Genomic DNA, 12549 nt, shown 5'->3' with positions numbered 1-12549 from the left:
CTACCACAGATCTACCACAGATCTACCACAGATCTACCACAGATCTACCACAGATCTACCACAGATTTATCTCTGTGTGTGACAGGGCCTTAAATCTCTCATAATTCGATTTGGGCAGATTTGGTTAATTTAAGGGAATGCAAAATTAATTTGCATTGAATAAACTCAGTACAAATCGCATCTGCCAAAAATAACTTATAAAGTATAAACTTTTATACTAACTTCTACTCAGCCCTCCTCAGACTGTCCCGCTGCCACTGTTCATCGATAATTTGAATAAGTTCCTTTTTGAATTTTGGGGGGAATTTGTAGTGAATAGTTTAGACTTGATTCGCTTGTCTCTAGTTAGAGCCCTAGACCCAAACCTCTGGACCTAAAAGAGAACATTTTAATATCAATTCTAAGCCAGTAGTTCTGTATTATATCCAGGAACACACAAGAACAGTGGCACATTTCAATCATGAGCGTTTTCTTCTTTTATTAATCCAGGTATATAAAAACAGTAGCCACAGTGTTAATGGAGACAGGGGAAGAGGATACAGACATGAGTTCTGAGCCGGACGATGGCTGTTTTTCCCCGATTGGCACTTCTAAGGGTCCACCTATAGAAGTGTTGATCGGTGCAAAATGGCCATTGTACGGCTCAGTGCTCCTGTTTGCATCCTCTTCCCCTGTCTCCATGAAGACTGTGGCTGCTGTTTTTATATACCTGGATTAATAAAAGAAGAAAACTTTCATGATTGAAGTGTGCCGCTGTCGTTCCTTTGTACTTTATTCATCCCTGGGTTTGACAAGCAGATCACTTCCAGTCTCATCCAAAAAGTCCTGCAGAGCAGTTGGGATTGCAGTGAGTGAAACCCACAGCAGTTGGGTTGTGTCGCATGTGTTGTGTTACTTTGTTGTTAGACAGTTCTGTATTATATATTATGCATTATATATAAAGATATATGGGCAGTATGGTGGCTCAGTGTTGAGTGTAATAGTCTTGGGGTCCTGGGCTTAAATCCCACCAAGTACAACATCTGCAAGGAATTGGTATGCTCTCCTCGCCTTTGCGTGGGTTTCCTCTGAGTACTACGGGTTCCTCCCAAACTCCAAAAATACTGATAGGTGACTAATTTTGCTACATAAGCAAATAAAATAATTATATATTCTTGAAGAAAGTCATCTGTTGTTATCCATGCTGAGGTTTTTTCAACACTTGGTGTAATAAATAAAGGTATATTTCATTAAATCTGCTAATTTTGGTGGATAAAAAGTGTTTTTCATGCCCCTTTCCTAATCTGCTTAGACTGGTTCAATGAAATGTACAGTTACAGAGAATATGACGCAAGTAGTGCTACACCGAAGCCAAAAAAAATGTGGAAGTCAATCTTTCTACAGATGCTTTCATATCCCGCCAATGTTTTTCGAGAGCATGGTGGGACAAATGGAACAGTCCACAAATTCCCAAATCTCCCCCTTACATTTCCACATCATTTTCATCTCCATTCCTTAAAACCTTATTTTATGACATGTGTCCCTTTAGTAGCCAAAAATAATTTTCCCCCTTCCAGCACAACACACTTAATAGCAACAAGTATTCATATTGTAACCAATCTTGAGAGAAAAAAGGGGCCAAGTGCTGGCTGCCAGTGAGAGACAACACTAGGAACATTGAGATGAATGAACTAGAAAAGTTTTATTTATGTTGACGGTAAAACAGGCTTAGTCGGGGAGTTGACATGCCTTAAATAAATTAGAGGAATTAATTCCCACTTTTGATACAATAGACCCATGCACTGGCAGTGGCGCTCTGCTTACTTCTTCCTCTTCATACTTGATATCTATATTAATATTGTTGCCTGTTTGGTTTTTTCTTTTCTTACCGGTCTCGTAGAGCCAAATAGATTCAACCGTTTACTAGATGCTGGAAAAAAAGATCAAGACCTGGTTGTACCACAGCTACCTCTGACAGCTAAGGAACCAGTTTGGCGTCTGGTTTGTCTGTTGTTTTACTGCTGACCTTCAAATCAACTTTAACCCTTGGCTTCGACAAGCATATATCACGACAAGAGCCTGTTTAACGCAAATGGTGCCCAATCGAAAGGGGAAGAGGAGTGAAGATTTCCTTCTTTTTTATGAAGAATTTGGTTTTCACCCTTCTTTTCTCATTCACCACAGGTGAAATCCTTCCTAGCAGCTGGTTTATGAAATATTGTGATGGGAGGTCTTAATAAGCTGAAAGCACCCTCAGCTGGAGATAAATGTATGCAAATGAGATGCACAAACAAAGGAGCTTGGACAGAGAAATATCTGCAATTCCAGCTAAATGCTGCCTGCAGCAGGAAGATGAACAGCTTTGATAAAATGGTAACAAAAAGCACCTTTCTATCCTCCAGCATGTTTTACATTGCAATAGACTATTGTCATTGTAACCCATTGGAGCATGCAGAGGTTTTCTGCACTATTTCAGAAACCTGGTTAAACATTTGTTTTAGGCCATTCATTGGATATAATAAACATGCTATTCTATGGGCTGATTTAAGATTGTTTTTGTTTCCTTCTCTTTTCTTCTATGACATAATCTATTTTTTTTTCGAGGTTACCTATAGAAAGTTAATATATTATTCCAAGTATGATTATGTGCTACTGCTAAGGGTTACTTTTTATGTATGTGCTAATGAATGTGGACATTTTTAAGTTGCATGTATACATTCAGATGATATTGAAAAATAAATATTGATATTTAAAAAAAACCTTTTTAATTTTATAACTTTTAATCTTTTTAATTACAATATTAAAATTCATAATAATAAGAATTTTAAATTGTTTACAAATAAAAGTGCAAATATCCTTCTATAATAATTTTAAAATGTTTAAAAATAAAAAAGTGTGAATATTTATCTAATAATAATTTTAGAATGCTTACAAATAAAAAAATAAAAGTGTAAATATACTTCTAATAATAATTTTAAAATGCTTACAAAGAAAAAAAAGTGTAAATATCCTTCTAGTAATAATTTTTAAATGTTTACAAATAATAAAAAACAAAAGTGCAAATATCCTTCTAATAATAATTTTAAAATGTTTACAAATAAAAAAAATAAAAGTGTGCATATCCTTCTAATAATAATTGTAAAATGTTTACAAATAAAAAATAAAAGTGCAAATATTCTTTTAATAATTTAAAATGTTTACAAATAAAAAAAAAAGTGTGCATATCCTTCTAATAATAATTTTAAAATGTTTACAAATAAAAAATAAAAGTGCAAATATTCTTTTAATAATTTAAAATGTTTACAAATAAAAAATAATAGTGTGAATATTCTTCTAATAATAATTTTAAAATGTTTACAAAAATAAATAATAAAAGTGTAAATATCCTTCTAATAATAATTGTAAAATGTTTACAAATAAAAAAATAAAAATGTGAATATTATTCTAATAATAATAATAATTTTAAAATATTTACAAATAAAAAATGAAAGTACAAATATCTTTCTAATAATAATATTAAAATGTTTACAAATAAAAAGTGCGACTAGCCGTCTAATAAAATTTTTAAAATATTTACAAATAAAAAAATATAATTCATTTGAAAATGTTTACATATAAAAAAGTGTGAATATCCTTCTAAAAATAATTTGAACATGTCTCTAAATAAAAAAAAGTGCAAATATCCTTCTAATAATAATTTTAAAATGTTTACAAATAATAAAAAATAAAAGCGCGAATATCCTTCTAATAATAATTTTAAAATATTTACAAATAAAAAAATACAAGCGTAAATATTTTTTTCCAATCTCTAAAAAACACAACTGACTACCAAAATTAAAAGGCTTAAGATTAAGAAACAATGTTAAAATATAAAACTAGAAAAGCGATGATTTTGTCGAAGAAAAAAAAAGACAAAAAATCAGCAACACTTTATTTACAAAATACAAAGATAATTCATTGCTAATTTAGTAATACGGTTGTAGTTGATCTGTCTATACAATTCAGTGTGGATGTCTGTGCCATGTGTTTATTTTTTTTCTTTTTCACTTGTTTTTACATTTTATTTTGTTTATTTCTTTTTTTTTACAAATCTAATTTTAATTACTGCATTCGCCTCCGGGAACAAGCTATAATTTTCTAAACACTTCTTCAGCAGTGTTTGCTATTTATCATCAGGGTGACTGGAAAACGTAAGATCCCACAAAAACCTACACAAATCCTTTAACTGCAACCAGTCGAATATTCCGCTTTAACAAATATTTAATGATGGCGAATGTTCGAAGAAAAAAAAAATCTCAGCCTACCAGCAGTTTTAGCTCATTAACTTTGGAATGGAAACATATATTTAGAGATCAGAGCCGGAGCCTGGTTGTAGTTGCAGATCTTCCTCTTCTATCTTAAGCTTATGGCAGTGTAATTATATTCAACTGCTGCTGTAGGAAAAGGGCAAACAGCCTCTTCTACACAGAACAATGAAATTACAGCTGAGATTTCAGCGAGCAAACGCCGTCTTCTCGAGGCTTTTATGATTCATTATTTCCCATTAAATACAGTATTAGAAGTGTACACCAGATAGCTCCTGCTTTCTGCTCTCAGAGCACATTATCCATATTACGCAGGTCTGGGGAGCAGAATTAGAAAACTTTGGGGGAATGAGCAATATGTGTTTGCTGTTAGAAGTACCATATGGCTCATCTTTCTCAATTGCTTTCATTGCGGTTCTGATGCAGGAGAAATTAAAGTTTTATTTGATGTGGCGCTGCTTAATGAACTGTCTTCTGTTTGGAAAATTGAATATGTTTTCTGTTATTTGAACACAGAAACCTCATGTGTTTTCCTGCTCAGGTTGCAATAAGTATTAAAAAAAAAAAAAAAAATGCAAAAATACAAAGTAGATTTTAATTCTAGATTGTAGGAAAGAACATCGAAGCTGTTTTCTTCCATATGCAAAACAGCAATTCCAGTCTTGTTTATATACATATGCACTTATCATAGACATAATGCTTTAATTGAATTCATTAATAAATTAATTAAAAAATGAATACTAATAAATTATCAAATAATAAACACATTTGATTTTTTTATATAAAGGGAAATTTTACTAACTATTATTCTTATTATTATGATTATTATTATGATGGATTTTTTTCTTTTTATTTTATGTTGCACTATTATTAATATTATTATTTATAAGCAACAGTAACCCACAGCAAATAAGATTGCTATGCTTGATTTTATTTATTTTATTTATTATTATTATTATTATTATTATTATTATTATTATTATTATTATTATACATATACAACAGTAACACAGAGCACATAAAATCAATATGCTATATTATATATATATATATATATACTTTATTATTATTATTATTTATTATTATTATTATTACTTGTATTATTATTCATAAACAACAGTATCACAGCAAATAAGATTACTATGCTAGATGTAATTTATTTACTTATTTAAATTTTTATTATTATTATTATTATTATTATTAACAGTAGCACACAGCAAATATGCTGGATTTTATTTATTTAATATATAATTAATATTATTTTTATTAATATTATATATAAACAACAATAATACACAACAAATAAGATCAATACGCTGAATTTTATTTACTATTATTATTATTATTATTATTATTATTATTATTATTATTAGTAGTAGTAGTAGTAGTAGTAGTAGTAGTAGTAGTATTAATATTAGTATTAATATTATTATTTATTAATATTATTATACATAAACACTAGTAATACACAGCAAATAAGATCAATATGCTGGATTCTATTTAATAATTTTAAATAATAATAATAATAATAATAATAATAATAATACATTTTTAGAACTTATTTTAAATGTTCACAAATCATCTCCAATCCCATATCTATCAGATTACGTCTCTACATCGCAGCTGGATTGTAAATTAAGTTGTATATTCAAATATAGCAGGATAAAATGAAATTTATTATCCTGGTAGTGAGCCTATCGAGCGAAGCTACCAGTGACAGAGTTCTTTTACTGGTTTCCTGAGACAGGTAAGTGAATGAATATGTAAATACTATATATAAAAACCTGTGATGATGTGTGTTAATAAAATTTTATTTGTTTGACAGGTATCAATGGTCTGTTTGAAACGTATGGGAAGACAATAAAGCAGCACAGAAATGTGTAAGCTGGCTGCGCTGTGGGGTTGATCAGACACAGTCACCTGTTTGTGAGCTGATTATTGTGCCATTGGATATGTATTTGATTCACAATTATACAATTTATACTGATACAATATTATTTTGGACTGTGTTCACATCTGCATTTAAAAGGTTTTCTGTATATTAAATCTATCAAAAAAACTATCAAAAAGCTCAGCATGCATTAAAAAGGTTGGACACCATGGCGGAAACTGGATGGACCCCATTAGAGTTTATTATGATGTTTTCCAGGTGTATATTATGAGAGGGACCATAATGATCATCCTAACCCAAAAGTCATGCCGGTCATACAAATATAACTTAATTAATTACTATTATTTATTTTTTGCTTATATAGCTCTACTAATTTCCACAACTGACAGACATCATCATATATGATAGTTCCCATCCATCAAACGAGAAACAGTTAAAAAGTAACCTTCATTTTAATTTTTATTTTCCTAAATTAATAATACACATGAAAATAAGCAAATTTGTAATATATCTTATCAGACAAATCTGCTTCTTTCCCTTCCAGAATTGATCAGTCATTAGCAAAATTCTCAGTTTTGGGGTAAAATCTGTGTTTAGTGAAGACTTTCCAATTACTGAGATAAGAGATGGCAGCTGGTGCTGATGGGATTCTATGAAGAGAAAAGAGGGAGGGGTGTAGCTCTGCATCTAGTTCCTCCTTTTGCCTCTAGCTCCCCCTCTCTCTAGCTCCTCCCTATTTATCTAGCTCCTCCCTTTGCCTCTAGCTCCTCCCTCTCTAGCTCCTCCCTATTTATCTATAAACTCAGAGATTCTATGAAGAGAAAAGAGGGAGGGTTGGAGCTCTGCATCTAGCTCCTCCTTTTGCCTCTAGCTCCTCCCTCTGTCTAACTCCTCCCTATTTATTTAGCTCCTCCCTTTGCCTCTAGCTCCTCCCTCTTTAGCCCCTCCCTATTCATCTATAAACTAAGAGATTCTATGATGAGAAAAGAGGGAGGGGTGGAGCTCTGCATCTAGCTCCTCCTTTTGCCTCTAACTCCTCCCTCTGTCTATCTCCTCCCTAATTATCTAACTCCTCCCTTTGCCTGTAGCTACTCCCTCTGTCTATCCCCTCCCTATTTATCTAGCTCCTCCCTCTGCCTCTGGATCCTCCATCTCTAGCTCCTCCCTATTTATCTAGATCCTCCCTCTGCATTTAGCTCCTCCCTCTCTCTAGCTCATCCATATTCCTCTTGTTCCTCCTTATTCATTTTGACGCTCCCTCTGCCTCTAGGCCCTCCTTCTGCCTCTAGCTCCTCCTTTTGCCTCTAGCTCCTCCCTCTGGAGGTTAAAAGGAGGAAATCAAAACTTTACTGACAAAGCCATCATGTTGCACAAGGCCCTACTTGGCAATCCACAAAATATTTGCTCTTCCTAAGGTTCACTTTATACATTTTACACATTCAGCTTTTCCCCAAATCTATCAATAGACTTTTACAATCTTATGCCAAAGGGAAAAAAATGAAGGAATGCAATTAATTTGATACAAAATTGCCTTCCCTGTATTAAAAAAAAGTTAACTTTGTTTTACAGTACAACTGTATAAAGACAAAAACATTCACCATGTTGTATAATGGGAGTTGATAACAGACATGAAGAGTAAGTTGAGAACCAGTAATCTTGTCAAATATTTACTGACTTATCATGGGAACCTATTCTGATGGGGTTTTTTTTCGTGGGGTGGTAGTCTATGGGACAAATTATCATCCTTAGTGCCTGATTTCTGTTCTCAAAAATTTGAAAAAATTGTCTCAGGATAAAAGATAAACAAATAACAAAAAGTAAATAACTATTTATGAAAAAAAATTGTTTAAAAGAACTGAGAGTCCTCAGTGGTTGATACCTTTTAATGGCTAACTGAAAAGATGGTAATAATTGCAAGCTTTCGAGACTACTCAGGTCTCTTCATCAGGCATGGTATAACACAAAATCAGATTTTGTGTTATACCATGCCTGATGAAGAGACCTGAGTAGTCTCGAAAGCTTGCAATTATTACCATCTTTTCAGTTAGCCATTAAAAGGTATCAACCACTGAGGACTCTCAGTTCTTTTAAACAATTTTTTTTTATCTCTACTGGCTAACACGGTACAAAGATATATTTTACTTGTAACTATTTATGTAAATGTATAAATTTCTTGGTTTAAATAAATCCAGTCGATCAGCAATCAGGATCAAAAGGGAAAATCTGCTCTTTTAGGGCAGATTGGTTCATGTATTATAGTTGCATTTATACCCAGGAACGTAACTACAATAGGTGTAGGGGTTGCAATTGCACCCGGATCCTGGAGCCTAAGAGGGTCGAAAAGTAGAGAGGAGTGGTTCCGTGGAGGTTTGGTTCGCAGGCAGCCAAGGAGATAAGCTTCCATTGGATCAAGCTTGACCCGAACCCCAAAGCAGGTAACTGATTGGCAGTTTGAGTTTCCGCCCACAAACAGCCAGCCATAAGTAGATCACTTTCGGGGAGGGTGGGCAGGCTTTTTCAAACAATTTTTTGGGCTGCACACTACATGTGATCACACTGTTGTTACCCCCAGTGTGCGCCATTCAAACACTGCAGGTGGCTCGCACAGGGCTAAACACCAAGCATACCTGAGTACAGCATTGCTCACGTTAGTGAAGTTCACACAGAAAGCATCCGAACCCCAAACCCAAACCTTGATTTTTGAAGTTGTTGTTCGGTTCAAAAATCAAACCTCCAATTCGCTCATCTCTATCCAAAAGTCTTTTTGGCCTATATGAAAAGATCAATATCGTTAAAGACTTGTGATAATTGGGCTCCCCAATGGAGCTTTTGCATTGGGGCTCATGAGTTTCAAGTTACGCCACTATTTATACCATGTCCCTTTATCCTTTCACAACTTTTTCGGGTTGAGATTGATGGACATGTGTGTTTTTTCAATGTACAATGTAACTATGTAAGTTGTACTTGCACAAAAATACTGATTTTTTTTTGCCCTTTTGCTTAAAAAGTGGGTTGAGCATATATCATCCAAGCAAATGCACCAAAAAATATGACTGGAATACATTGTAAATTAAAGCAATTTCAGCTCAAGGCTTCCACATTTTTAGACATTTTGTACACCTTATTCTCATATTTTTTTGGAACAAGACTAATGTATGGAACTCCTTTGTTAATAAATGTTTCCAACTTTGTATTCAAATTGTTGTGTAGTTCAAACAACTTTTATCATATCCATATCATACTATCACTTTTTCATTTTTATATTTTTTATTTTCTTTAAAATATTTTTGAAGACTCAAAATGATGCATATAACCAATTTTAACTTTTCCAAATAGGAAACCTGAAAATCAGAAGTCGGTCCAAGCATGTATGCAGATGTGTACCTTCTTATTTTATCTATTGGATTGACAAATCTTGAGATGGCTGTCATAAATTGTTGTTCTGTGCACTAGATCCATGATGGCTTGCTATCTTGGGGATTGGGTCCACCTTTTACTCCACCCAAGAATTGACATAATGTTTTATTGTGGTGCATTTTTTTAATCATGTGTTTCACATAAAAACTGTATTTGATCAAGTTTAACAAGCAACTTTTGTAAAAAAAAAAAAACATATTTTTCCAATAGTCTTCTAGAGAGACATTTATTCTACAGGGCTCTATGTGTAGCATTCTGTTAAATAATTTTGCATGCTAATTATTGTTTATAAATTGAGAGAAAACATTATGAATAGAGTTGAGTGAAACTAAGGCTTGAGGCTTGGGGTTTGGGCTTGGAAAATGACGTGAAACTCTTTGTGGCGAGTATCGCTCTGTACTCGTGTGCGTGCGTATTGACATGTTTTGTTCACTGAGAATAAAATAAAATAAATAAACACTGCCCACTTTGCTCCGAAAGTGTTTTGCTATGGGCCTAAAGCAAAACATTTCTGGAGTTGGTTGAGCGGTGTTTATTTTTTATTAATTTTCCGTGAATACAACATCTCATTCTGCTGAATGGAAGCCTAATTTGAGACAAACAAATACTTCCAGCTGCACGGACAATGAAGGTAATTATTCAGACACAAGCACAGCGCATTACTTACCATAAGGATTTTCACATCATTTTCCGAGCCCGATCCCCAGAGTTCGCTCAACTCTAATTATGAACAACTATAGCCAATTATATATCTATTAAAGGGGTTTTTCTAATGCTCTAATAAAGGTAATAAAGGAAGGCCATGGTTATATAAAAAATGTCATATTTACCACCAAAGTTGACTCCCAGATTCAGCATTTCTTTTACGACCATCAACACTGTACTGGACCATAATGACTAGTGACTAGAGATGAGTGGACCCAAACTGTAAAGTTCTGTGTTCCTACTGAACATTGACTTTACAAAAAAAATCTTTATTCGAGTTTGGCATTCAGGTGCTTTACGTATGCAAACCACTCGAGTGAGCATCACTGTGCTTGGGTACGCTCAGTGCTTGGCCAGTGTCAGCCACTGCAGTGTGTGAACAGCTCGCACCGGGGGTAAAATCAGCTTTATCGGATGTAGTGTGCACAAAAAAAAACAAAAAAAACCCTACCATACTCCAACAGAATTGCTTTGTTTATAGCTGGCTGGATGCCTGTTGTCCAAGAGACAAACTGCTCAATCAGTAACTTCTAATGAAGTTCAGTTGACTAAAAAAACTCCGACCACCCTTCACTGGAAGGGCTGTGTTTATGTTCGGCTGCATGTGGTTTAAGAGATGAACAGCCCAATTAGTGACTTCCAATGAGGTTCGGGTCAAGTTTGGGTCCAGAACAGAGCTTTATCTAAAATCTGGTTGTAACCACAAAACCCAAACTTTCACGGGTTCACTCATCTCTACTACTGACCTGATTGCTGCGGCAATTGATTACCTGCAGGGTTAGTGACTGGTGACTGGCGACTGGGACATTATTGCTTCTAGTCTGGAGATGATTATTGGAGTGTCAGTGTGGATCAGAGATCAGATTCTGGTAGTAAGTTCAGATTCTATTTTTTTGCGTAGTTTCAAAGACTGTGGAGAAAAAGCCGCATAGGGTCTTACCAGTTAAAAAGCAGATATTGATAATCACTCACCTATAGGGGTTGTGAAAAAGTCACAACACTTAAATTCGCATAATCATGGATGGAGATATCTTCAGCCCCACAGGAATTTTAGACAATTTTTCAAAGGAAAAAACGGGGTAACCGCCGCGTTTATCACCAACACAGACCGTAATTATTAATCCAAGTCTTTTATTGTAGGCACATATACAGGTCAACGCATTTCAGGGGTCTCTGCCCCCTTCATCAGGATAGTACAGTCACTATCCTTGTCATTACTATACTGTCCTGAAGAAGGGGGCAGAGACCCCTGAAATGTGTTGACCTGAATATGTGCCTACAATAAAAGACTTGGATTGATAATTCCAACCTGTATTGATGATAAGTGCGGTGGTTACTCCTGTTTTTTCATTTGAAAAATTTCATTTTTTTTGTTGCATAGGACGGCTTCTCTCTGTTATGTAAAATAAAGACCAATATGACTACCAGTTTGAGACTCACTTATCAAATTTTAGAAAAAAACAAATTTACATGAGAATTAATATATAACTTTTAATTAAATTTCTTTGAAATATTAAAAGACATACAATGTGTGAATTAAAACGACTAAACCACAAGTATAGAGGATGTTGTTGCAACCTGTCTTCAGTAATGGGTCGACTAGACACTAACCTGACACCTCTAGGTCACTCAAGATTTGGATCAAACACAAATATTCTGATTTACAATAACCAAATGTGTTACAAAATATGGATATACATTTAATAAAACAGCACAAAACCTCTTTATTATATATATTTAATGTTATGGTGAAGAATCAACAACAAGTTGGACACAATTGTGAAGGTGAAAGATATTTATTGCTTATTTTAAATGTTTGTAAAAAAATAAATAACTGAAAATTGGGGCGTGCAATATTATTCGTCCTCTTTAAGTTAATACTTTGTAGCACCACCTTTTGCTGCGATTACAGCTGCAAGTCGCTTGGGGTATGTGTCTATCAGTTTTGCACATCGAGAGACTGAAATTCTTGCCCATTCTTCCTTTGCAAACAGCTGGAGCTGAGTGAGGTTGGATGGAGAGCGTTTGTGAACAGCAGTTTTCAGCTCTTTCCACAGATTCTCCATTGGATTCAGGTCTGGTCTTTGACTTGGCCATTCATACACCTGGATACATTTATTTTTGAACCATTCCATTGTAGATTTTGTTTTATTTTTTTAGATCATTGTCTTGTTGAAAGACAACTCTCTGTCCCAATCTCAGGTCTTTTGCAGACTCCAACAGGTTTTCTTCAAGTATGGTCCTGTATTTGGC

Source organism: Anomaloglossus baeobatrachus, chromosome 3 (assembly GCF_048569485.1).
Source record: "Anomaloglossus baeobatrachus isolate aAnoBae1 chromosome 3, aAnoBae1.hap1, whole genome shotgun sequence".
Taxonomy (NCBI): Eukaryota; Metazoa; Chordata; class Amphibia; order Anura; family Aromobatidae; genus Anomaloglossus; species Anomaloglossus baeobatrachus.
The sequence above is the reverse complement of the archived record's forward strand: the minus strand, read 5'-3'. Positions refer to the sequence as shown.